The sequence below is a fragment of the Bos indicus genome, chromosome X (assembly GCF_029378745.1).
Source record: "Bos indicus isolate NIAB-ARS_2022 breed Sahiwal x Tharparkar chromosome X, NIAB-ARS_B.indTharparkar_mat_pri_1.0, whole genome shotgun sequence".
Classification (NCBI taxonomy): Eukaryota; Metazoa; Chordata; class Mammalia; order Artiodactyla; family Bovidae; genus Bos; species Bos indicus.
In genome coordinates this window covers 98,916,598-98,943,777 of record NC_091789.1, presented here as the reverse complement: position 1 = coordinate 98,943,777, position 27,180 = coordinate 98,916,598, and the positions used below count along the sequence as shown (strand labels likewise).

Below are 27,180 nucleotides of genomic sequence, written 5' to 3'. Positions count from 1 at the left end.
GGGGAGTAAGGTTGGGAGTTAGAGATTGGGCAGTGGGGGAGAGGGGACCATCCAACGACTGTTGGTTTCCTCCCACTACCTTTTTGTGGGCCCGATTTTCCACTCCTTCGGAAAAGGGGGGACAAATGAATCCTAGTTTTACTTGAGGTAGGCTCTACTTCCTCAACCCCCATGGTCTTTGAACTAAGGTATAGGAGATCAAGCTTTGATGCCTCTGACATTCTTTCCCCATTCCCCCCTAATTCCACCGACCCATTGAATTTTTCTGTTCTACATGGATATTTGAGGCTCGTATTTAAGAGGGAAAGCCAAAGCTTTTCCTTGTCACCCCCTCCCCGGTCCTGCTAAAGCAGGGCTTAGCCCAGGTCCCCTAACCTGTCCCGTCCTCCCCCTTCCATCGGTCCCCTTGACACAGATGTTGACCAGAGACCCTTTCCTGTTCCCTGTATTTATTCCATCTTTGTGGATAGAATCATAGTAGCTTTCACGTTTTTTTGACCCTGATCGGAGCACAGGGCACTCATTTCTCCCAACTCTGCTGCTCAACCATTCTTAGGTGGAACAATGAATTGGGTTGATGGTTGGATCATTGCTGTCTTCGTGATTTCTTAGTTTTCGGGGCCGTTAGACCCCCCCCCCCCATCATAACACTCACTCCCCTCAAAAAAGGGATAAGATAACTTTTAAAGAGACTGTAGAGAATAACCCTCCAGTAAACCAACTTTTTGCCCTTTCTCACCCGCCATCCCCTTTGCAAACTTGGGAACCACCTCTTTTCCCTGTCTTGCTCTTGAGTTTCTGTGGCCTTTTGGTCTGGACATCTCTTTGCTGCTAACCACCTCTTACATGTTTCTCATGTAATCATTAAGGATTTCTTAATCCTTCTATTTCCATACCCCACCCCATGCTGTTTTCCTGGGAGCTGAATCCCCTAGGGAGAAAGTAGCCTCTTGTTAGGCTCCACAGCATTTACCCACCTCCATGTGCTAGAAAATAAAATAGCTTTGATAGATTATCTCTTGACAATCATTGCCCCATTCTACTCCCATCCCATTCCACAGTTACTTTAAACAATTCCCTATCATTTGTTTCCTTTTTAGATTACATGTCCAACATTGTTTTCTTTTAGCCCCAGTGTTGCCTGTATTGAGGAGATAGCAACATTCTCCACTCAAGGGAAGCAGCCTGGTATGGTAGAAACACTGTATGCTTTGGGTTCACATCAAACTTTGTGACCTTGGGGAAATTACTTTTCAGATTCTCAGTTTTTCATGTGCATAGTGGGAATAGTAGCTCTTAATAGTTGCTAGAATTAAGCAACTTATAAAGTGCCTGGATTATGATAGGTATACAGTAAATTGTGGTAACTTTTTCTTCGTGTAAGAATATGTTGGCAGATGCATCTGTTTCATATGGTAGTTTTATGACCTGGGAAAGAAGAGGCTTTTGTTTAAAGAAACAGTTAACTGTTAATTTAGTATATTTCTAGAACTGTTTATTTTTGGTATATTGGTAGGCCAGTCCTATCATTTTTGTGTATTTTTCCCCCCTTGTAGGCCAAGCTTTTTATCTCCAATGGTTTATTATGTTTGAATGTGATTCCCACTTAAGTTGACCTTCTAGTCTAGGAATTTTAGTGCAGAATCACCATCCTGGAGTGACCACCAGCCATAATGTTCCTGTCAAGAACCACACCCAAGTGTTCTACCTTTTGAAAGGGATGTTTCATCCCTTGCCTACTCCCTTCTTGCACTCCTTCAAAGGTAGTCTGTCCTGTCATTCACCCTATGAAAGTAATGAAATTTGGTGCTGTACTTTTCACAGTAACAGAGAACTTCTGCTAGCTAGTTTTTAAGTGTTCAAATGCTTTTCCTCTGCCTCCTTTCTTTGGTCCTTCAGATCAGAGTGGTGGTGGTGGTTTGGTCACTAAGTCGTGTCCTACTCTTGTGACCCCGTGGACTGTAGCCTGCCAGGCTCCTTTGTCCATGGGATTCTCCAGGCAAGAATACTGGAGTGGGTTGCCATTCCCTTATCAGAGTAGGGATCTGTTATTTGACCTTACCTGAGCAGGATAATTCTGAAAGGGTTTAGAAGTTTGGGGTACCAAGTTTATCAATTTCCAAAGTGAATTGCTGACAGTTCTTTAATACACTACCTCCTGTTGTGTGTTTGCTGGATTATATTTTCCAACACTAAATAGAAGTGACTATATTCAATTTGGATGTAGTTTTCCTTATTGTTTATATTTTAATTAGGCCAGTATTAAAATAAGTGCTTTTTACTAATTACCTTGGATGGATAATGGGGTTTGAAATACGATGGTGAAAAGTCTACATAGTATTAAAATTTTACCATAGGTAACCATCTAGTAATTAACTATACACAGACACTGATTTTGCGCTTTAGTGGGTGCTTTATTTAGTTTGAAGTGCTTTGGAAGTCATTTAATTTTCCCCGTTTTTCATTGGAGGACAAGAATGTGAAGAACCCATTGTTCTTGGGTCTGGGGCTTCCCTGATAGCTCAGTTGGTAAAGAATCCACCTGCCATGTAGGAGACCCCCGTTCGGTTCCTGAATGTGGAAGATCCACTGGAGAAGTGATAGGCTACCCACTCCAGTGTTCTTGGGCTTCCCTTGTGGCTCAGCTGGTAAAGAACCTGCCTGCAACGTGGGAGACCTGGGTTCGATCCCTGGGTTGGAAAGATCCCCTAGAGAAGGGAAAAGCTACCCACTCCAGTATTCTGGCCTGGAGAATTCCATGGGCTATAGTTCATGGGGTCACAAAGAGTTGGATACAACTGAGCGACTTTCACACACAGTGAGTCTAGCAGTGATCAGAAATTAAACCTCAATTTTACTTTTGTCATTTAGAACTAGAATAAATATGGGAATGATAATCTAGGTGTGACCTAAAAGGTTTAATTTATTCTAGGTTGATCTCTGAGAAGAGAGGAAGGAGTGGCAATACCAGTTAAAAACTTTGCTTAACATTCAGTGACAAAGTTCAACCTGAGTTTCCAGGGTGTTTATCATTTGTCTCCCAGTATGGCCAAAAAGCATGTGTGAAGGTGAAAAATAATTTATGTGTGCAATGTTTTTCACAAAAAGTTTAAAATTGTCTTAATGTCAGTTCTCAGCAAAGATAGAAAATTGTCTGTAAAATAATCAGTATCCCCTGTGCTTTCATTTGAATTGAGAGCAGAGTTTTTTCAGGAGTGCCGTCTAAATACCAGATTAGAAGAATTGCTTTAACTTTGGTTCTGAATTGTTGCTCCTCAAAGCAGTTCCTAAAAAATGCAACTTGATGTGTGAGAGCTGTTGCTTAAGAGGTAATAACTGTGATTATGTTTGAACATTGATATAATGGTTAGCTCCCCCACACCCTAATAAATGTTGTGTATCTCTCCCTCTGTTTTTGTTTTTGTTTTTTTTTTGTAGGTCCTCCGGTAGTCTGACCTGAGTGGGTTAGCACTCCAGAGGAACCAGCAGACCAACTTGGTCAGGAAGGTGCAGGAAGCTGTTGGAGCAGTGTTGGGATTTCCCACCAGGATGAGTATGATTGGCTGTGATTTTAGGTTAGTTTTTGTGGATCTTTGTGGGTAATGTTTGTGTTTTACTTCCTGGAATGGAGATGGTTGGGGTGTATGTGTTTCCATTCTGCAATTGAGCTACTTTGGTTTCTTCCATTGTCTGGATCTGATGTACTACTGGCTGTTTCTTGTGTTTAAGCGGATCTCATTACTAAATTAAAGTTTAAATGAATTCTATCTGTAAATGATTTTTTTAAATCACCCTAAGCATCATTCAAAAATAAAATTGCAAGTTATTACACCTAACCAATTCTTTTTGGAATTTTTCGAACACAGAAAAACTGGATAATATAATGATCCCCCATTACTGGCTTTAACAGTTACCAACTTGCAGCCATTCTTTTTCATCTATACTTCTACCCACTGTGGCCCCTTACAGCCTATCCCCTAGATTACTTTGAAATAAATCCCTGCTGTTGTTTTCTTTTTATTTGCAAAATATTTGTATTTAAGGGCTTCACTGCTATCTCAGTTGTTAGCGACCAGCCCCCACCCCTGTTCAGTTCCTGGGTTGGGAAGATCCGCTACAGAAGGGATCGGGCTACCCACTCCAGTATTCTTGGGCATCCCTTGTGGCTCAGCTGGTAAAAAACCTGCCTGCACTGTGGGAGACCTGGGTTCGATCCCTGGGTTGGGAAGATCCCCTGGAGAAGGGAAAGACTACTCATTCCAGTATTCTGGCCTAGAGACTTCCATGGACTGTATTTAAAACGTAAAAGGCTCTTTTAAACCTAACTTCAAAAGCATTACCACAACTCAAAAGTTACCTGATTTTCTAAAATGTCAAATATGAAACTAGTGTTCAAATTTTAGTTTGTTTGAATCAGGATCCAAAGAAAGTCCTTTTGTCACAAAGGGTGATTGATATATCTCTTAATCTATTTTAGTCTACATGTTCCCTCCCTTTTCTTTTCTTTCCCATTTATTTGTTGAAGAAATTGTCCTGTAGAGTTTCCCACCACATTTGGTGATTACATCCTCGGTGGTATCTGACCCATTCTTACTAGGTTAAAGACCCTGGAGGACCCCATTATAATGGAACAATGGCAGTAATCTCCTGTATCCCAGTTGGAGTTGATACTGCTGGCCTAGGCACTCTCCCAAAATAACTAGTCATGGATTCCTTTTTCTGTGGCAGAGTCTGATTTAATTGATATCTGACTTCAGTTCCATGTCTTGGCCCTGCTTTCTGCTCCATGTGAAAAGTAGGCCTCCTTGTGGAAGAAGCTAATGTTTCCTAGATAATGACCTGATTGTGCCTTTAGGGTTTTTCATCATGGTTTCAATTTCCTTAGGTGGTTTAGTTATCTGTATACTATCTTACAATGTTGCTACTTATTACTTTGATGTTAGTATCTCAGCTTCTCTGACCCATAACTTCTAAGCTATTAAGACTTAGTAATTAGTTCCTCTGGCTGTAATAGTTTTTGAAGTGGCAATACTAAACGATTTTTGAGAGCTTCCACTAACATCCTGATTTTTCAGCTGTTATACACAGCTGTAGTTTTCCTGTTTGTTTTTTTTTTTTCATTTTATTCCTTCTGGAAATGCTGTTCCCCCAGCATAGAGGCCTTTAAACTGTTCATGTCTTTCCTTGTTTTGCATTGGCCATCATAAAATCTACGAAATGTCCCTTCCATGGTCAAAACCTGAGAATGGAACTTGGAAAGGAATGGAAACTAGAATGCTCCAGCCAGCCTTTGACTTAAGCACATGTCCGGGAAGAGCAAGGCCACTTGTGCTTACCTTTAAAACGAGTGCAGTTACGAGTTGAAGGGACAGAAAAGGTTTTCTGAGATATTGAGATGAAATATAATTGTGAATCACTGGTGCTGTGGTTCATGAGTTCAGGCTTTTTGGTTCTTTGTTCATTAATGGAGAAATCAGATCCTTAGTTGTAAAGTAACTAAGTATCAAAGAAGTGATTTTGGGGGAATTACAGTGAAATCCACTTGTTCAACAAAATAATTTGAGCACATTGTATATAGTGATTAAATATTTACCCTTGTTCTGAGTTTTCTGTAGCTAAGAAGTTTGAACAATATCCCTTAAACCTTTTAATCCTGAGTTTGTGAAACTAGGATAACTAGATTTTGTGGACAGAGCTTTGCACACAGTAGGCATTTAGATATTTGAATTGTTTCCAGAGTTACAAAGTTTACAATAGAAATTCTGTTTCTTTTACCTCCTTTTGTTGTGTGTTTTCAACCATGGATTCAAAGTATTTCTGAAATGCTAAAATTGGTTGCTTTGAAAACATTTGCCCTTCACATTACATGTTACCTCTCTTGCAGTTTGATTAAATTGTTAAAATCTGATGTGTAACTGTAACAATATTTGGCTACTTTACAACGATCTCACTGCCTGTAAAGTTGATAGTCACAAGCAATTGGGTGTTTTGCTATATTGTTCTCTGACTCCTTTCCTCAATGACTGGTTGCCAGATGTTTCTATGTTAATGTCTGGGATAACTCAGCTCAGAAGATTCTTTGGAAGCCCTCTCATTTGATGTGTCATAGAGGTTGAGTTGCTAAAACTTGATGTACTTGTTGACCAGCTTGGCTATAGAAATACTTTTAGTTAGTGAAGGAGTGGTTCTCTCTGAGTAAAAAACAACTGTAGGTGTTCTTTGAGCTGTTAACTCGAGTATTTTCAATTTTAGTTCTCCTGAAAAGTTGGCAGTGGTGACATAGGTTGGTTCTAGAATGTGAAAATTGGAATTTCTTTCAGCTTCTTATTAATGTCTCTTTAAATGGAGATTGATATTGTAGATTGATTTAGTTTGGATTACTGACTGGACTAGGTGAATTTGAAAATTGTTTTTCAGCTCTAAGATTCTGATGGTATCATCTTAGATGGTGAGAGGAAGCAGTTTCTCCTTTTCATTAATCTTCAAGTAGTGACTAAAAGATACTAGGAGTAGAGATGCAAATTATTCTGGAATGACTTTTTAGTATAATTTAGATTTTAAAGATTGGTAAGTGTGAACATATTGCCATGAATTTATGTACCATCTTTAGCATATCACAGATTTTAAGTCCTTGTAATTAGGTACCAGAGATAATTGCCCTGGAAATGCTTGGGTATATTGTAGTTTGTGGCTGCTTATATTTTGGAACACGTTTGGAAGATTGCTTTGATGATTACCTTATTTGCTACAATTGTTTTCTTGTTTTCCTGTCTTTATAGAGGTGTATTTCTCCTGGTCTTTTTTTTTTTTTTTTTTTCTGGCCACACCACGAGGCTCACAGGATCTTAGTTCCCCTAGCCAGGGAACCTGGGCCCTTGGTAGTGAAAGTACAGAGTCGTAACCACTGGACCACCAGGAAATTCCCATCTTCTGGTCTTTGCCTTTTTTTTTTTAAACTTCCACTACTAATTTTTTATTACTGCATTCTGCTGATTGAGTTTTAATAGGTGGAAAGGTCTTTCAGCACAGTGATTAGGAACCCAGACTCCTGGATTCAAGTTCTGACTCCATTTCTTACTAGCTGAAGTTTAGCTAAGTTACTGCATATAAAGTTCATAGAACAGTGGTTCAGAATCACCTAGAGGGCTTGCTAAAACACGGATTGCTGGGCCCCACCCCCGGAGTTTTTGATTCTGTAGGTCTGGGGGTGGGGGCAATATTTTGCATTTCAGACAAGTTCCCAAGAAGATGGTGGTATTGATGGTCAGTGAACAAATGGGATAGAACAGTGCTTGGCAACAGGTGTTAACTTTTTTTCAGAGTTGCTTTCCCAGTCCCTCAGTAAAACACTTGACTCTTCAGTGCTGATTAGTATTGCCTTCAGCTTAGAGCAGATTTGGAATCCTTCATTGCAGAGGTTCTCAAAATGTGGTCCCCAGATCAGCATCAGCATCACCATCTGGGAACTTGTCAGAAATGCGGACTCTCAGGCTCCAGCCCAGTTTTGTTTTAAAAGTGTGTTTTGACTTAATTGAGATGTCTTAGACTTTTATTAATAGCTTTATTGAGGTATAATTCACATACCATATAATTCATCCATTTAAAGTATGTTGTTGTTTAGTCACTAAGTCATGTCCGACTCTTTGCAACGCCATGGACAGTAGCCCACCAGGCTCCCCTTCCTTAGCAACCACTAATCTATTTTATGTCTCTGCTGATGCTGCTGCTAAGTCACTTCAGTTGTGTCCAACTCTCTGCCACCCCGTAGACTGCAGCCCACCAGGCTTCCCCGTCCCTGGGATTCTCCAGGCAAGAACACTGGAATGGGTTGCCATTTCCTTCTCCAGTGCATGAAAGTGAAAAGTGAAAGTAAAGTCGCTCAGTCGTGTCCGACTCTAGCGACCCCATGGACTGCAGCCTACCAGGCTCCTCCGTCCATGGGATTTTCTAGGCAAAAGTACTGGAGTGGGGTGCCATTGCCTTCTCCATTTTATGTCTCTAGATTTGCCTATTCTGGGCACTCATACAAAATGGAATAATAGCATATGTAAGCTTTAATGTGATTAAAGTCTTTTCCCTTTATTGTGAAAAATAAAAAACAAATATGGAGAACCGCCTCAAAACAAATTTATGGTTTAATAAATTATCTTAAAGTGCTTTTGTTACTACCACCCAAGTCAAGAAATAAAATTTTGCTTTTCACCCATAGAAGCCTCTCCATGTGCCCATCCCCATCACAGCATCCTTCCTCAGTCTGGAAAATAACTGCTATTCTGACTTCATAATGGTCACTTCTTTGCATTCTTTTATAGTTTTAATCATACAGGTGAGTGTCCCTGGACAGTGTGATTTACTTTGTCCATTTTTTAAAACTCAAGTTTGTCTTGTCAAGAAGTATCTGTATCTTCTCTTTCTCCTTTTTCTTTATGCTTTCTATTAAAGAACTCAGGCCATTTGACCTGTAGAATTTCCCACAGACTGAAATTTATTGACTGCATACTTAGTATAGTTCAGCATGTTCTGTCCTCTGTATTTCATATTAACAGCCACTGCTGCCCAAAGCTTAGATTCTTTGTTAATTCATTGGGAGTTGCAAAATGGTGTTTTTAACTCTCTCATTTTGTTTTCATATGTTGGCTGGGGTAATTTATATAAGAAAGGCAAAATAAATGCTCGGTTTTTAAATGTTTTTCTGGCAATTTAACTAGTTCTGTCCCTTTGGACAAGTTAACTTAATAACCTATCAGTTGCTCTATCTGGGGAAAATACCTTATTTGTGAGTTTTAAATGTGAGAATACAAGGTATAGGTGGTTATATGGTAATTTATTTAACATACTATTTCACTTAATTCCTCTAACAGCTCAAAGATGTGCAGTCATGGTGGTGAACTCATGGTCAGTAAGCAAAGCCTATCTGGATCCTTCAGGCCTGTGGTTAAGGAGGAATGATATTTGTTCTTTGATCATTTGGAGGCTAAATCTCTGGTCAGTGATAACTGAATTTTCCATCAGAGTAGTTTTTCACATTGCCAAGCCTTTGGAGTCCCATTCGTACCCTCTGGAGGGTCTTACCCAGTTCTGTGGTAATGTGCAATACATTGATTGCCCTCATCTCCCACCCTCCAGCTACACAGCCCCCTACTGTTTTAGTTTGTTCAAGGTTCTGCTGTAACCTTAGTAACTCATGAGTCTTCTAATGGTCATCACTGTTAACATAGTTGAGTAGCACTTTTACCATTTCATATATTATATAGAAAACAGCATATGGCACATAGTAAGTGCTCAATAAACTAGAAACCATTGTTGATTTCTTTGTTGTTATTGTTGTTAATATTCTTCTTTTTCTCTCTCACATCTTAACTTCTCTTCAGTTCAACAAACATTCACTGAGTGTTTCTAAGTACAAGGAGCTGGGAACATAAGATGAATGGGGAGTTAATCTCTGCCCTTGAGAAACTTACAGTCCAGTTTAGGACTGTATGTGAAATCATGTTTAAAGTTCTTAGGATTTACCTTTGTGTTATCATTTCTTTCTTTGCTTTATCTGTGAATGTCTATTGTTTTTCAAAACCCTCCTTACCTCTGTATCCCTTCCCAGCCTTTGAAACTGCTGATAGGTGAGGAAGCCTACAATTGTGTTCTATGAATACAGGCTAATATCAAGAAAACCTTTGGGCCAAGATTAGATTTCAAAGTGACATATGTGTTTGATACTACAATATCAGTTTATGGTCTTTAGATGAACCTACACCAGCATTTGTCTTATTGCTTTAACTATCTTCATTTTGCCTTTTCCCTCTGCTTCCCTTCCCTGTACCACCCCCAAGATGTTTGCTACATAAAGAAAGAGGCTCCTATACACAGTGATATATCAAGTATGTAAACAGACAGCTTCATATAAACTAGGTTTTGAGTGGGCCTAGGGTTTATCACTAAATTTTATTCTTATCTATAAAATGGTATTCATAAAGCCTGCCTCGTAGATTGCTGTGAGCATTAAAGTGAGATGATGTATTTTAAAATGTTTTATAGAGTACCCTACAAAGGTAAGACCATTATAATTTATGTAAATACTTAATACCTATGTTACTTGGGGCAAATTACATCATCACTGAACTAGTTTCCTCACCCTTTACATCCTTTACATTCACTGAACAAATATTTGAGAACATACTCAAATTTGAGTAGTTTGAGTAGTGCCAGGTACTAGGAATACAGAGATGAGCAACTGGAGAATGGAGGGCAGCATGGTTTATAGGGGAGGGAGACTTACAAATCATACTCAAAGGAATCAGTATAATAACATGAGTGAGCAGAATGTGCTATAACACTTTATAGGAAGGCATCAGAAAATATCACACAGAATTTTGTTAGTGTTAAACAAGATACATGAAAAGTATATCAACTCAAAAATGCTATACAAATGAAATTAGTTAAATGTATTCCAAATGAACCAGTACCCTCAACCATTATTTCATTTTCTCATTACTTGTACTTTAGATGTATTTATGGGTCTTAGTTGGTGGCATGTGGGATCTAGCTTTTCCTAACCAGAAATGGAACCCGGGCCCCCTGCATTGGGAGCTTGGGGTCTTAGCCACTGGAGCACCAGGGAAGCCCATTTACGAGCTTTTCCAGGATGTTATATACTCCTATTGTAGAGTACCCTGAAAGTAATACTTTCATCTAAAAGAATTTTTTCTTACCCTCTCTATCATTTTCTAGTTTCTATTGCTAAATTAATTTAGGAAAAACTGGAAAATGTGTTCTTATTTTGGGAAAAGATTCCTATTCCCACAGTGATACTCAGTCACCTTAACATTTTGGTTGGTTTGTTCCCATCTTAATGATAGAATAACATTTTAAAAATAAATCCAGTAGAAAACTGTTGTTGTTTGCTCACTAAGTCATGTCTGACTCTTTGCGATCCCATGGACTGCAGCATATCGGACACCTCTATCCTTCGTTATCTCCTGGAGTTTGCTCAAATTCGTGTGCATTGAATCTGTGATGCTATCTAATCATCTCATTCTTTGCTGCCCTCTTCTCCTGCTTTCAGTCTTTGCCAGCATCAGGATCTTTTTCAGTTAGTTGGCTCTTCGTATCAGGTGGCCAAAGTATTGGACCTTCAGTTTCAGCATCAGTCCTTCCAATGAATATTCAGGGTTGATTTCCTTTAGGATTGATTGGTTTGATCTCCTTGAAGTCCAGCTGACTCTCAGGAGTCTTCTTCAGCACCACAGTTGGAAAGCATCAATTCTTTGCCACTCAGCCTTCTTTATGATCCAACTCTCAACTTCCATATATGACTACTGGAAAAACCATAGCTTAGTTACAGGCTTTTCCTAGAGTAGGAGCTAAAAATGTCTAGTAACAAGAAAGGATATTCAAACTAAATGTCAGAAATACAAAGTAAAATAGTATCTTTTTTAAACCATTAGATTGGCAAAAAAATAATTTGGTAATATCAAATCATGGCAAAAACATAGGGACGAATCTGGTCTGAAATACTGCCCACAAGTGGTCCAAATTAATACAACTATTTTGGAGATAAACTTGGGCAAGCTGCATGATAACATATATACTATGTGAGGGCTTCCCTGGTGGCTCAGATGGTAAAGAATCTGCCTGCCATGTGAGAGACCCAGGTTCAATCCCCAGGTCAAGAAAAGAATGGCTACCCACTCTTATTATTCTTGCCTAAAGATTTCCATGGGTAGAGGAGCCTGGTGGGCTATATATATATAGTTCATGGAGTCACAAAGAGTCAGACACAGCTGAGCAACTAACACTTTCACGTCACTTCATATACTGTGTGATGCTGTTTAGTGTATATGTATATGTGTGTATATATATGTATATAAAAATATAAAACTGGAGTAAGTTGATGAGTTTATTTGGGAGAAATGATCAGGGAATTTTGTTTTTTTTTTCAGCTTTTTTTTTTGTTTTGTAATGTTCACATTCCTGTTTATAAGAAATTGTAAATATCCTGAACAGTATCCAGAATAATTAGGCAAAAACTTTTTTCTACCTTCTCCCTCCCAAATTGATCACTTTTAACATTTATTTTTGCTTCAAGTCTTTGGGGGCGGGTGGTAATAATACTTTATTTAACCCAGCATTCTACTTCTCCTTGCAGTTATTACCATGAATTGCTTGATGTTTTTAATACTGTGAGAGTGGTATAAATTACTGATGTAAGTGGAAGTTTCAAAAACTATGTGGTGTCCACCCAGCAATCTGTTATTGCTTGTATAATAAATTAACATACTGCTTTAGAGTTGCAAAATGATTTACTAAGAATTCTTTGGGAATGAAACTTTAGTTATTTTTGAGTGATGTTCTTCATGATTATAGAAGTATACATGGCTTATTGTTGGAAAGTATGGATAAGTACAGAAATCTCCCCAAATCCTACCATTCAGAGAGAAATACTATTAACATGTTGTACACAGTTCATTTTTCCAAGGCTTTTCTTTATGCCCGTGTAACATGCCCATATATTTTTTTCAAAATCAGTCTTTTAAGAAATTATTACCTTCCTTCCAACTTTTCATTATGGGTTTCAAACATAAAAATGCTGAAAGAAGAACACAATGACCATTTGTGTATCCCCACTTACATCCAACAGTTGTTAAGAATTTGCCATATTTGATTCATATGTACCTAAACATGTTTTAATTTTTCTGAAGCATATGAAATAAGAATGACACATCATCCTTAAGTCCTTCAGCAGGCGTGTCTTAAGAATAAGTACCTACAAACCACATAGCTGTTATCACACCTAGGGAATTTGTTCTTTTTGTTAATGTAATCTAATATTCAGTCCATATTGAAATTTCCTCAGTTCCCAAATTTTTTTGGCTGTTTCTCCAAACCAGTATAGACATGGTATTTAAAATTTTGATTTCCACCTAATAAATTGATCACTGTTCCCTGTTATTTTATACTACTGTAATTTTTAAAAATATTTATTTATGTGACTATACTTAGCTTTGCTATCTGGGATCTAGTGCCCTAACAAGGGATGGAACCTGGGCCCCCTGCATTAGGAGTGCAGAGTCTTAGCCTGGACCACCAGGAAAGTCTCTTCTATAATGTGTTTAATGGCTACATTGTATTCTATTGAATGTGTGACTTATAATTTTATAACCAATTCCCTATGTTCAAACCTTTAAGTCCTAGTTTTTCACAATATCAGTGCTTTCTGGCACACAGTAGGCATTTGGTAAATAAGTATTGAAGGAAGGAAGGAAGCATAGGAGCATCCTAAAGAGAAATCTTTGTGACATACATGTTTATTTCTCAAGAAATTTCTAAAACGAATGCAAAAGTGTAACAAGACTTTTGATACTTGTGGCCAAATTACCTTTAGACATACTGTCCTGCTTTATTCACTGTGGTATGTTTAGCGTATAATACATGTTGATTTACAATATAACAACACCTCAGGGTAAGCCTTGATATGTTAGTCCAAGAGAAGAACATAAACCTGGATATATCCAGTATCATTGCTATAGATGCCTCTCTCCCTATACCTGTGTGTGTGTGTGTTAGTCACTGAGTCGTGTCCAACTCTTTGCGACCCCATGGACTGTAGCCCACCAGGCTCCTCTGTCCATGAAATTCTCCAGGCAAGAATACTGCAGTGGGTAGCCATTTCCTTCTCCAGGGGATCTTCCTAATCCAGGGATCAAACCCAGGTCTCTCACATTGCAGGCACATTCTTTATTGTCTGAACTATCAGAGAAGGCCCCCCCCCCCGACCCCGCCTTATACCTGTATAACTGCTGCCATATTTTGCAGAGGCTAGGCCAGCTTAGAGTGCCTTGCAGTCTGTTGACCTAATCTGGGGTTCCAATTCCCTGCCTCTTAAATTTTGTTACCTATCTCCATGAGGGCAACCTTAAAAGGAAATATAATCTGGAGAAGTACAGATGTCACTTGAATACACCCCTGTTACATAAAGCATTTTGGGCTTCCCTGGTGGCTCAGACAATAAAGCGTCTGCCTGCAATGCGGGAGACCCGGGTTCGATTCCTGGGTTGGGAAGATCCCCTGGAGAAGGAAATGGCAATCCACTCCAGCACTCTTGCCTGGAAAATCCTGTGGACGGAGGAGCCTGATAGGCTACAGTACATGGGGTAGCAAAGAGTCGGACACGACTGAGCGACTCCACTTTCATGTAAAGCATTTTAGATTTTTGCTTTTTAAAAGTAAAGCTGGGCTGTCTGCATGGGTGAACTCAGATATCTACCTCTAGCAGAACAAATTACCAGTGGCTTTTAAAATGGTAGTCTTCTCCATGTCCAACAGAACATTTGAATACGACCCTAATATTTGATATTATCCATATCAAACTTCTTATTTTATAGCCACAGATTTTGGGGAGAAGACTTGCCCAAGGTAATATGGCTGCTTAGTGGTAGAGTTGGCCATTGAACCCAAGCTATCTGGCCTGATATGTTTCCACTGTGCTATATCTTTCCTTAAAACTGAATTTATCTCTGTTTCTAAATACACCAGTAGGTGTATCCACAGAAGTGCAAAATAAGTGGCCCCATTCCTATAAGAAAGTTAACCCCCAAATTGGGGGAAATTTAAGGGAGTAGAAAAGTAAATGAGAAAGTCAGAAGTCCAAACAAAGTTCTGTTTCTTTTGCCCTTTGCCTATGGTGGTTTCTTTTCAACATGAGGTCAATTTGGAGATTTTTCATGAATCAATTCGATTTGGTTGCATATTTAGTTGCATATTCAATGATTTCATGCATATTTATGCATGCTGTAAATCTATACTGTGACTAAACTTTCTGTTTGCAAAACTTTCAAATTAAAGTGGTTTTCTACGCTCATCTTTTTCCCTTCCATTTCAGCAGTTTTAAATTAGAAAATTAATTTGTTTGCTGTATAAAAAAGATTCAAACAGAATAAACATTTCAGTTATGAATAGTACCCCACCCCACAAATGAGTCTCCTTTATATCCGTTACAATATTTATGTATATATTATTTCATACCTCTTAACATTTACATACTATGTTTGTCCATTTACGTACTATGCATATTTTTATATGTTAGAACATATGGCTGGACTCCACTTCTTTTTCATGGTTGCATTGCATCCCACAACATTATTCTGCTATAATTTCATCATTTCCTATTGTTGAGCCTTGAAAATAGATTCATTCTGGGTTAAAGGGTGGTACTTATTTAATTTTTTTGATAGGTACTGCCAAAATGACCTCCAGAAAGGCTGTATTGAATTGCCATTTCCACTGAAGTGTTTGTGAGTGTCCTTTTCTCCACCTACATTTGCCAAAACAAGATACTGGTTTTTTTAATTTTAACCAGTTTTTAAGTGAGAAATTGCATGTCCTTGCTTTGATTAGCTTTATTGTAGTTACTAATAAGGATAAGCAAATGGTTATAATCTCTGAAAATTGCAAGTTCCCTTTGGCTTGGTTTTCAGATTATTTGTCTTAGTGAGTTTTGAGAGTTCTTTGTTAGAAGTATTAACCCTTTTCCTGTTGCAGAAAATATGTTTATGGTTTAGAATTTTTATATAGTCAAATTCTTTTCTTTATGGTTTCTAGGTTGTACCTCTTGGGAGGTCATTTCTTTGCCAGGATTACAGGAATATTTCCCTGCATTATTTAATACTTTTTAATTTGACAGTTTAATTTGACCAAGTAGAAAACTGAGTTAGTTACTTTTTGCTCTTTAGGTTTTGAGAATAATTCAGGTTCTTCATCTTTAATACTTTTAACATTTGTCTTGAACTTAGGGCACAGTGTTATAAATAATTTGTTCTTTTAAGCATATAAAAGAATCTTTGTTCCTTCTAAATTCATTTAAAATAATTCAAAATAGTTGAGATACATTTAAAATTGTTGATTCTTAAGTGGCATGGCTCCAACGTCAGTAGACCATTTAACCTTTGGAAAACTATAACTAACTTGAGAATGAGACCTGGAGCTTCCTAATCTTGTCATCAAAGTTGAGTTTATGTGACTTCAGGCTAACAATATGGAGATTAATAAATAATTTATGTTCTTCATATGCAGATAACATGTACAAAGGCTAAGGAAAAAGCACTTTTTTTGGCTCTTGATCCTCTGTGATCCAGCATAAGATCGCTGTCCTTAGATTAATCTGGAGCTAAAAGAAAAAGAAGATATTACAGTTTACTCTTTGCCAGGCACTATCCTATATTAAAAAGCAGAGACATTACTTTGCCAGCAAAGGTCCGTCTAATCAAGGCTATGGTTTTTCCAGTAGTCATGTATGGATGTGAGAGTTGGACTGTGAAGAAAGCTGGGCACCGAATAATTGATGCTTTTGAACTGTGGTGTTGGAGAAGACTCTTGAGAGTCCCTTGGACTGCAAGGAGATCCAACTAGTCCATTCTAAAGGAGATCAGTCCTGGGTGTTCTTTGGAAGGAATGATGCTAAAGCTGAAACTCCAGTACTTTGGCCACCTCATGCAAAGAGTTGACTCATTGGAAAAGCCTCTGATGCTGGGAGGGATTGGGGGCAGGATGAGAAGGGGACAACAGAGGATGAGATGGCTGGATGGCATCACCGACTCCATGGGTGTGAGTTTGAGTGAACTCCGGAAGTTGGTGATGGACGGGGAGGCCTGGCATGCTGCAGTTCATGGGGTCGCAAAGAGTTGGACACGACTGAGCAACTGAACTGAACTGAACTGAATCCTATAAGATAGACTGTGTTGTTTACAGAGGTTACTGACTTAAAGAGTTAGTGACTTGTCTGAAATTATATAGCTGCTGCTGCTAAGTCACATCAGTCGTGTCTGACTCTTTGTGATCCCACAGACGGCAGCCCACCAGGCTCCTGTCCCTGGGATTCTCCAGGCAAGAATACTGGAGTGGGTTTCCTTCACAGTCTCCTGGAGTTGGCTCAAACTCAAGTCCATTGAGTTGTTGATGCCACCTGACCATCATCCTCTGTCTGCCCCTTCTCCCGCCCTCAGTGTTTCCCAGCATCAGAATCTTTATTCTAATGAGTCAGCCCTTCGCGTCAGGTGGCCAAAGTATTGGAGCTTCAGCTTCAGTCCTTCCAATGAATATTCAGGACTGATTTCCTTTAAGATTGATTGGTTTGATCTCCTTGCAGTCCAAAGGACTCTCAAGAGCCTTCTCCAACACCACAGTTCAAAAGTATGAATTCTTCCGCGCTCAGCTTTCTTGATGGTCCAACTCTCACATCCATACGTGACTATTGGAAAAACCATAGCTTTGATTAGACGGACCTTTGTCGGCAAAGTAATGTTTCTGCTTTTTAATATGCTGTCTAGGTTTGTCATAGTTTTTTTTCCCAAGGAGTAAGCATCTTTTAATTTCATGGCTGCAGTCACCATCTGGAGTGACTTTAGAGCCCAAGAAAATAAAGTCTCTCAATGTTTCCATTGTTTCCCCATCTATTTGCCGTGAAGTGATGGGACCGGATGCCATGATCTTCATTTTTTGAATGTTGAGTTTTAAGCCAGCTTTTTCACTCTCCTCTTTCACTGTCATTAAGAGGCTCTTCAGTTCCTTTTCACTTTTCTGCCATAAGGATGAAGTCATCTGCATATCTGAAGTTATTGATATTTCTCCTGGCAGTCTTGATTCCAAGCTTGTGTTTCATTCAGCCTGGCGTTTTGCATGATGTACTCTGCATATAAGTTAAATAAGCAGGGTGACAATATACAGCCTTGATTCACTCCTTTCCCAATTCAGAACCAGTCCGTTGTTCTATGTCTGGTTCTAACTGTTGCTTATTGACCTGCATAGATTTCTCAGGAGGCAGGTAAGATGGTCTGGTATTCCTGTCTCTTTAAGAATTTTCTGTGGTTTGTTGTGATCCACACAGTCCAAGGCTCTGGCATAGTCAATAAAGCAGAAGTAGGTGTTTTTCTGGAATTCTCTTGCTTTTTCAGTGATCTAATGGATGTTGGCAATTTGATCTCTGGTTCTTCTGCCTTTTCGAAATCCAGCTTGAACATCTGGAAGTTCTCAGTTGACATACTGTTGAAGCCTGGCTTGGAGAATTTTGAGCATTACTTTGCTAGTGTGTGAGATGAGTGTAATTGTACGGTAGTTTGAGCACTCTTTGGCATTGCCGTTCTTTGAAATTGGAATGAAAACTGACCTCTTCCAGTCCTATGGCCCACTTGACCTTGCATTCCAGCATGTCTGGCTCTAGGTGAGTGATCATATAGCATACAGTAGCAGATAGATACATTACTAAGTTCTCTCCCCCTTATATACATATCTTTTTTTCAGAATATTTTAAAGCCTTAAAACCTAGCTTTTATTTTTATTAAACAAAAGAAGTCTGCTCTGGTGGACAGGGGCATGCTCAGTAAATCTTTAATCCAGTTGTCTGCTGATGGGTGGGACTGTGCTGCCTTGCTGTTGTTTGGCCTTAGGTAACCCAGTCTTTGAAAGTCTACAGGCTCAATGTTAGAGCTACTGGAAACCTCCAAAAAAGGCTTATGCCAACCCAGGCTTCCCAGGACTGCTACTGCCAGGGGCCCTGTCCCGGTGAAAGGACACTTCCAATCCACGCCTCCAGGGGAAACTGTCAAACACTCACAGGCAGGTCTGGATCAGTCTCTTGAGGTGTCACTGTAGTCAGCAAAAACAAGACCTGGAGCTGACTGTGGCTCAGATCATGAGCTCCTTATTGCTTAAGGAGCAAAATTCAGGCTTAAATTGAAGAAAGTAGGGAAAATCACTACACCATTCAGGTATGACCTAAATCAAATCCCTTATGGTTATACAGTGGAGGTGACAAGTAGATTTCAATGGATTAGATCTGGTAGACAGACTGTATGAAAAACTATGGATGGAGGTTCATAATGTTGTGAGGAGGCTGTGACCAAAACCATCCCCAAGAAAAAGAAATGCAACAAGGCAAAGTGGTTGTCTGAGAAGGCCTTACAGATATCTGAGGAGAGAAGTGAAAAGCAAAGGAGAAAGGGAAAGATATATGTATCTGAATGCAGAGTTTCAGAGAATAGCAAGGAGAGATAAGACCTTCTTAAATGAATAATGCAAAGAAATAGAAGAAAACAGTAGAATGGGAAAGACTAGAGCTTTCTTCAAGAAAATTGGAGATACCAGTGGAACATTTCATGGAAAGATGGATACAGTAAAGGACAGAAACGGTAAGGACCTGACAGAAACTGAAGAGACTAAGAAGAGGTGGCAAGAATACACAGAAGAACTATACAAAAAAGGTATTAATGACCAGGATAATCACAGTGGTGTGATCACTCCCCTAGAGCCAGACATCCTGGAGTGTGAAGTCAAGTGGGCCTTAGGAAGCATTCCTATGAACAAAGCTAGTGGAGGTGATGGAGTTCCAACTGAGCTATTTAAAATCCTAAAAGATGATGCCGTTAAAGTGCTGTGCACAATATGCCACCAAATTTGGAAAATTCAGCAGTGGCTACAGGACTGGAAAAGGTCAATTTTCATTCCAATCCCAAAGAAAGGTAATGCCAAAGAATGTTCAAACTACTGCACAATTGCACTCATGTCACATGCTAGCAAGGTAATGCTCAAAATACTTCAAGCTAGACTGAGCAGTACGTGAACTGAGAACTTGCAGACGTACAATCTGGATTTAGAAAAGGCAGAGGAACCAGAGGTCAAATTGTCAACATCCGTTGGGTCATAGCAAAAGCAAGGAAATTCCAGAAAAATATCTGTTTCATTGACTATCACAACAAACTGTGGAAAATTCTTAAAGAGTTGGAAATTCCAGACCACCTTACCTGCCTCCTGAGAAATCTGTATTCAGGTCAAGAAGCATGTTAGAACCAGACATGGAACAACAGACTGATTCAGAATTGGGAAAGGAGTACTTCAAGGCTGTAATAATATACAGCCTGCTTATTTAACTTCTATGCAGAGAACATCATGCAAAATGCCGGGCTGGATGAAGCAAAAGCTGAAATCAAGATTGGCGGGAGAAATATCAACCTCAGATATGCAGCTGATTCTCTCATGGCAGAATGCGAAGAGGAACTAAAGAGCCTCTTGATAAAGGTGAAAGAGAAGAGTGAAAAACCTGGCTTAAAACTCAACATTTAAAAAATGAAGATCATGGCATCTGGTCTTATTATGTCATGGCAAATAGATGGGGGAAAAGTGGAAACAGTGACAGATTTTATTTTCTTGGGCTCCAAAATCACTGTGAACCTTGACTGCAGCCACAAAATTTTAAAACAGACACATGCTCCCTGGAAGAATAACTATGACAAACCTAGACAGTGTATTAAAAAGCAGAGACATCACTTTGCTGACAAAGGTCCATCTTGTCAAAGCTATGGTTCTTCCAGTAGTCATGTAGATATGTGAGATTTGGACCATCAAGAAGGCTGAGCACTGAAGAATTGATGCTTTCGAATTGTGGTGCTGGAGAAGACTCTTGAGAGTCCTTTGGACAGCAAGGAGATCAAACCAGTCAATTCTAAAGAGAATCAACCCTGAATGTTCATTGGAAGGACTGATGCTGAACCCAAAGCTCCAATACTTTGCCACCTGATGTGAAGAGCCGACTCATTGAGTTCTATAAATTGGTTATCTTAGTTGCAAATGTCACAAAAAGAGTTTAAAGTGATTTGAATTTTTTAGCTTCATTTAACATTTACTGGGTAGTCGTTCATTCGTTATTAATCTACTAAGTGACAGGTCCTATGCTGGCAACAGGAATGCAAAAATGAATACACAAAGTCCCACTGATGCAAAACTCACTCTAGTAGGGAAGTCTATTCCACAATTTGCTGTTGATTAGTTAAGTTGTGTCCGACTCTTTTGTGACTCCATGGACAGTAGCCCACCAGGATTCTCTATCTATGGGATTTCCCAGGCAGGAATACTGGAGTGGGTTGCCATTTCTTTCTCCAGGAGATCTTCCCGACCTAGGGATTGAACACATGTCTCCTGCATTGGCAGGTGGATTCTTTACCACTGAGCCACCAGGGAAGCCCAACCCTAGTGGGGAAACTGGCATGTAAATAGAGGTGTGTTGATTGAGGGTATGTGCAGGATACAATGGGGACACAAAGGAGAGTAATTAGTTTTTCTCTGGGGAAGGGGATATCTGAAAAGGCTTGACAAAGGAGGTGACATTTAAGCTGAACTCTGGGAGTATATGTAGGGAGCAGCCATTTTAGCAGAGAGAATAATTTGAGTCAAGGTATCAAAAGTCTTGAATAGTGGCCAAACTGTAAAAACTTGACGTGGTTAAAGCATGTGGGGAGCCAAGAGGAATATTATGTAATGTCATGGCCCTGGTAAGAGAGGTAAGCAGGGACTGGGTCCTAGAGGTCTTAGATACTGGTCAGGTAAGGAGTTTACACTTGATGATGTAGGTAGATTTTGAGTTTAAGGAAGACTGCTCTGGGAGCAATTTGGAGGATGAAATGGGAGGATCTAGCAGGATAAAGTCTTAATTTAAAATATTTCTGATTTATGAGATTTTCAAACATGTACAAAGTGTGAAAATAGTATTAAATCCCCATGTACCTGTTACCCTGCTTCAACAGTTGTTAGTATAGGACTGTACTTATTTGTATCCCGCTCCCTATTATTTTAAAAGTAAATTCCTAAATGAATTACAGATTGGAAAAGCATAATTAATAATATATAACAAAGTTAATAAAGGGCTCTCAAATCTGGCTATGTGGCCAGATTGCATACACAGCTTGAAAAACAAAGTTCCTACATCATATTTGTTGAGTCAGATTATTTGTATAGGCAGATATTTTTAGTTTTACTAAATAAGTATCAGTAGATATTGTGCAGCTAGGGTTGAGAACTACAGATTTTAAAGATATTTTTAAATTTGACTTCTGATGTGTTTTCCTGAACTCACTGAATGCTGCCTGTGGTTCTTCTGGGTGAAGTTCATCTATTAGATAGTGGCAGGCTTTTGTGTGTTTTAAGTTGTTAACAATTCAGTAGAGAGTATTAGTTTAAAGGCTGATGTCTTAATTTTTTATTAAAGGTAGGCCAGGCTGAAAAAGTACTTCCATCTTTGAAATTGAATGTGATGAGATAGGGGATAATCAGTCTTTGTTATAATTGATCTTTTGTACCAAATTCAGCGACAAGTAAGGAAGGGAATGGGAGACTGAGTCTCTTCCCTTTCCTCCTTAATAAGCATAACTTTTATTCAGGCAGTGCTGTTATGTTCTTTTTTTCCCTCTAGGAATGCTAGGAAGGGAGGGCTCCTTGGCATGCTGCCATTTCCTGTCTACTGGCAAAACTGATTTACAACTTTGGCAGACCCTATTTTGTTGCATAAATTCTTTTGATGCCAGTTTATCTTTTTCTGAGTAATTAGGAGTAATGACCAGAAGGATAACTCCTGGATCTGTAGCTTCCCAGGACTATTAAGGTAGAGGATGTTTAGGGAATGCCTTCTCAGACATTATTCTCACCTCCAAAGTCAACGTTGGAGGTGTCAGATTCCTCCTCCTTGGTATCCCTGTCCTTATCTTGAGTATCAGTTCAATTGTTCATTCATGTCCAACTTCTTTGCAACCCCATGGACTGCAGCATACCAGGCTTCCTTCTCCATCACCAATTCCCAGAGCTTACTCAAACTCATGTCCATCGAGTCAGTGATGCCACCCAACTGTCCCATCCTCTGTCGTCCCCTTCTCCTGCCTTCAGTCTTTCCCAGCATCAGAATCTTTATTCTAATGAGTCATCCCTTCGCATCAGGTGGCCAAAGTATTTGAGCTTCAGCTTCAACATCAGTCCTTCCAATAAATATTCAGGATTGATTTCCTTTAGGATTGACTAGTTTGATCTCCTTGCAGTCCAAGAGACTCTCCAGAGTCTTCTCCAACACCGCAGTTCAAAAGCATCAATTGTTTGGCGCTCAGCTTTCTTTATGGTCCAACTCTCACATCCATACATGACTACTGGAAAAACCATAGCTTTGACTAGACTGACCTTTGTTGACAGAGAATGTCTCTGCTTTTTTAATATGGTTGGTCATAGCTTTTCTTCCACAGAGCAAGTGTCTTAATTTCTTGGCTGCAGTCACCATTTGCAGTGATTTTGGAGACCCCCAAAATAAAGTCTGTCACTGTTTCCATTGTTTCCCCATCTATTTGCCATGAAGGGATGGGACCAGATGCCATGATCTTCATTGTTTGAATGTTGAGTTTTAAGCCAGCTTTTTCACTCTCCTCTTTAACCTTCATCAAGAGGCTCTTCAGTTTCTCTTCACTTTCTGCCATAAGGGTGGTGTCATCTGCATATCTGAGGTTATTGATATTCCTCCTGGTAATCTTGATTCCAGCTTGTGCTTCTTCCAGCCAAGCGTTTCTCATGATGTACTCTGCATGAAAGTTAAATAAGCAAGGTGACAATATACAGCCTTGATGTACTCCTTTCCCAATTCGGAACCAGTCCACTGTTCAATGTGTGGTTCTAACTGTTGCTTCTTAACCTGCATACAGGTTTCTCAGGAGGTAGGTACAGTGGTCTGGTATTCCCATCTCTTTAAGAATTTTTCACATTTTGCTGTGATCCACACAAAGGCTTTAACATAGTCAGTGAAGCAGAAATAGATTTTTTTCTGTAGAAAAGCACCAAGCAAGCATGAAAGCATATCTGAGGTATAGGGTTTTCAGAGTTTGAGGGAGAGACCCTGTCGAAATATTTCTGCAGATAATTTCAAGTTTTGTCTTGAGTGAGCAAAGGCTATACCTCAGTTTCTTTATTATTACATCTTACTATCAATGTCCAATAAAATATAGGTCAACAGTCCTCAGGGTCATGTTTAATGTAGCCAATAATAGGGATATCACTGTCTATAGGAGGAGTGTAGGGGGGTGGAGTTTGCATATTGACATTTTGTGCACTGTAGGGTTGTGGGGCAAATCTGGTTTGAATCTGGCTTCTACTTATTGGGTATATTGCTACTCTTGAGGAGAAGGCAGTGGCACCCCACTCCAGTACTCTTGCCTGGAAAATCTCATGGATGGAGGAGCCTGGTAGGCTGCAGTCCATGGGGTCGCTGAGGGTCGGACATGACTGAACGACTTCACTTTCACTTTTCACTTTCATGCATTGGAGAAGGAAATGGCAACCCACTCCAGTGTTCTTTCCTGGAGAATCCCAGGGATGGGGCATCCTGGTGGGCTGCCGTCTATGGGGTTGCAGAGTCGGACACGACTGAACTGACTCAGCAGCAGCTACTCTTGACCTCAGTAAACCAGAACTATCCTCTTCTCCAAGTTGTCGTAAGGATTAGAGGTAACAGATAATAGGGGGTCAGTATTATCTGTTATTACAGGTGATAAATGAGTTCTCAGAATATTTGTTGAGTGGGTATTAATGTAAATAATCCGAGACTAAACTGGATGAGAAAGCCTGGTAATCAAGTGGTATTCCCTTTTACAAATCAGGTAATGTGATGTCTCTGCCTCTAATCAAATGGTGAATAGCAGGCTGGGTTTCAGAATTCAGCTTGCTCTTTCCTGACACGATGGATGATCTGGGCATTTCTCACCCGAATTTACTTCGAAAGACTCCAGAGAGGCAAAAGGCAAATATAATCAAGTCTTTTGCTTTATAGGACATCACAGTTTAGTATTCTCTAAAGCATTGCTTAAAAACCACCATAGTACTTTTCCATGATTTCAGTGGAAATTTTAGGCTGACTTTTGTTTTGTCTTTTGTTTTGGTTCATTTAATTAACCAATATTTATTATTTCCTGCAAGAGCTAAGTGTACAGCAGTGAACAAAACAATCAAATAGGAAATATGCTCACAGCTTCATGGAGCTTACATCCCCGTGGGTAGGCTAACTTTGATTAATCCATACTCCCATACATGTGTGCAGCATTTCTTAACCTACCAATAATACACCAAATTAATATTGAGTGCTTGCTGTGTGCCAGGATTAAACAACAAGAAGTATAGAAAAGAAGTTCCAAGAGAAGACAGCAGCCAATCCAAGGCATTTGTTTAGATAATATTTTTCTTAATTTGATGCAGCCCTTTGGCTCAGGGGCCACTGTTTTCTCCCTTAAGAAAAACTGTACACAAGAAAAATTCTCATTACAAATGGATGCATAATTAAGAAAATTTGGAGGCTCTGAAAAGTGTAAATAAAGCTGTGTTATCCAGCCACCTATAGGGAGCCACTCATAATGTTGTATACGCTTTTCCCAGGGTTGGTTGGTTGGTTTTCCTCCTCACTCTGTGACAGATATTCACATTAATGTCAGGAAGTGATAGGTACAGGGTACAATAGGAGGGACACTCAGTCAAGTTTTAAGAGATTAAGAAGAGGATTGTCCTGGTTCTGATTAATACTGTTTCTGCTGTTCAAAACCCAAATAAATGTTCACTCTATAAGGTGAAACAGAGGCTAAGTAGTCCCCTACCCTCAACTTTCTTAGGTATTTTCTTTCCATTATTTCCTTCCCCTCTCCCCTACACTCTTTCAGTGAGGCCCCATAATTCTCTGCTTTCATTTACAGACAGTCTTTTCAAAAAAGTATTCTACACATGTAATCTATATAGCCTCACTTCCTAGTGATTCGTTGATTCATTCCAGTCTGGCTTTCTTTCCAACCACCCTACTGAAACTAATGCTTGACAAGTTATCTCTATTCCCAATTTCAACAAACATTTTTCTGGAAATACCTCGTTTTGACATTTGATCCAGTTGCCATCTTTTGCCTTTCATGATATTGTGATAAACTAGTTTTATTTCTACCCCACCAGCCTCTCCTTTGCTGGATTCTCCTCCTTTGCCTTCCCTTTATTAATTTTTTTTGTTTTAAATTAATTTATTTTAATTGGAGGCTAATTACTTTACAATATTGTAGTGGCTTTTGCCATACATTGACATGAATCAGCCACGGGGATACATGTGTTCCCCATCCTGAACCGCCCCCCCCCCACCTCACTCCCCATCCCATCCCTCAGGGTCATCCCAGTGCACCAGCCCTGAGCACCCTGTCTCATGTGTTGAACTGGACTGGTGATCTATTTCACATATGATAATATACATGTTTCAGTGCTGTTCTCTCAAACCATCCCACCCTCGCCTTGTCCCACAGCATCCAAAAGTGTGTTCTTTACATCTGTGTCTCTTTTGCTGTCTCAACATATAGGGTCATCATTACCATCTTTCTGAATACCATCTGTATGCATTAATATACTGTATTAGTTTTCCTTTCTAACTTCACTCTGTATAATAGGCTCCAGTTTCATCCACCTCATTAGAACTGACTCAAATGCCTTCTTTTTAATAGCTGAGTAATACTCCATTGTGTATACGTACCACAGCTTTCTTATCCATTCATCTGCTAATGGACATCTAGGTTGCTTCCATGTCTTGGCTATTATAAACAGTGCTGCGATGAACATTGGGGTACACGTGTCTCTTTCAATTCTGGTTTCCTCGGTGTGTCTGCCCAGCAGTGGGATTGCTGGGTCATAAGGCAGTTCTATTTCCAGTTTTTTAAGGAATCTCCACACTGTTCTCCATAGTGGCTGTACTAGTTTGCATTCACACCAACAGTGTAAGAGGGTTCCCTTTTCTCCACACCCTCTCCAGCATTTATTGTTTGTAGACTTTTGGACAGCAGCCATTCTGACTGGCATGAAATGGTACCTCATTGTGGTTTTGATTTGTATTTCTCTGATAATGAGTGATGTTGAGCATCTTTACATGTGTTTGTTAGCCATCTGTATGTCTTCTTTGAAGAAATGTCTATTTAGTTCTTTGACCCATTTTTTGATTGGGTCATTTATTTTTCTGAAATTGAGCTACAGGAGCTGCTTGTATATTTTTAAGATTAGTTCTTTGTTAGTTGCTTCGTTTGCTATTATTTTCTCCCATTCTGAAGGCTGTCTTTTCACCTTGCTTAGAGTTTCCTTCGTTGTGCAAAAGCTTTTAAGTTTAATTAGGTCCCATTTGTTTATTTTTGCTTTTATTTCCACTACTCTGGGAGGTGGGTCATAGAGGATGTTGCTGTGATTTGTGTCAGAGAATAGTCTGCCGATGTTTTCCTCTAGGAGTTTTTTAGTTTCTGGTGTTACATTTAGGTCTTTAATCCATTTTGAGTTTATTTTTGTGTATGGTGTTAGACAGTGTTCTAGTTTCCTTCTTTTACAAGTGGTTGACCA

The 27,180-nt window shown here is 39.4% G+C and overlaps 1 protein-coding gene across 14 annotated transcripts in view; it reads left to right on the top strand.

The window, feature by feature from the left end:
• The window catches only part of HUWE1 (HECT, UBA and WWE domain containing E3 ubiquitin protein ligase 1), a 157,328-nt gene that overhangs the window by 3,183 nt on the left and 126,965 nt on the right, over positions 1–27,180 (top strand). For 5 of the 14 annotated variants that reach the window (XM_019955626.2, XM_019955625.2, XM_019955628.2 and 2 more), the window contains exons 1-2: positions 2,944–3,329; positions 3,439–3,575. The exons of 1 other annotated variant lie outside the window; for it this stretch is intronic. The gene's annotated coding sequence lies outside the window, so the exon portion shown is untranslated. Of the gene's footprint in view, positions 1,189–1,210; positions 3,330–3,438; positions 3,576–8,209; positions 8,327–27,180 lie in introns of those variants that run through there. 8 more of the 14 variants (XM_019955614.2, XM_019955622.2, XM_019955618.2 and 5 more) reach the window with 4 other exon arrangements.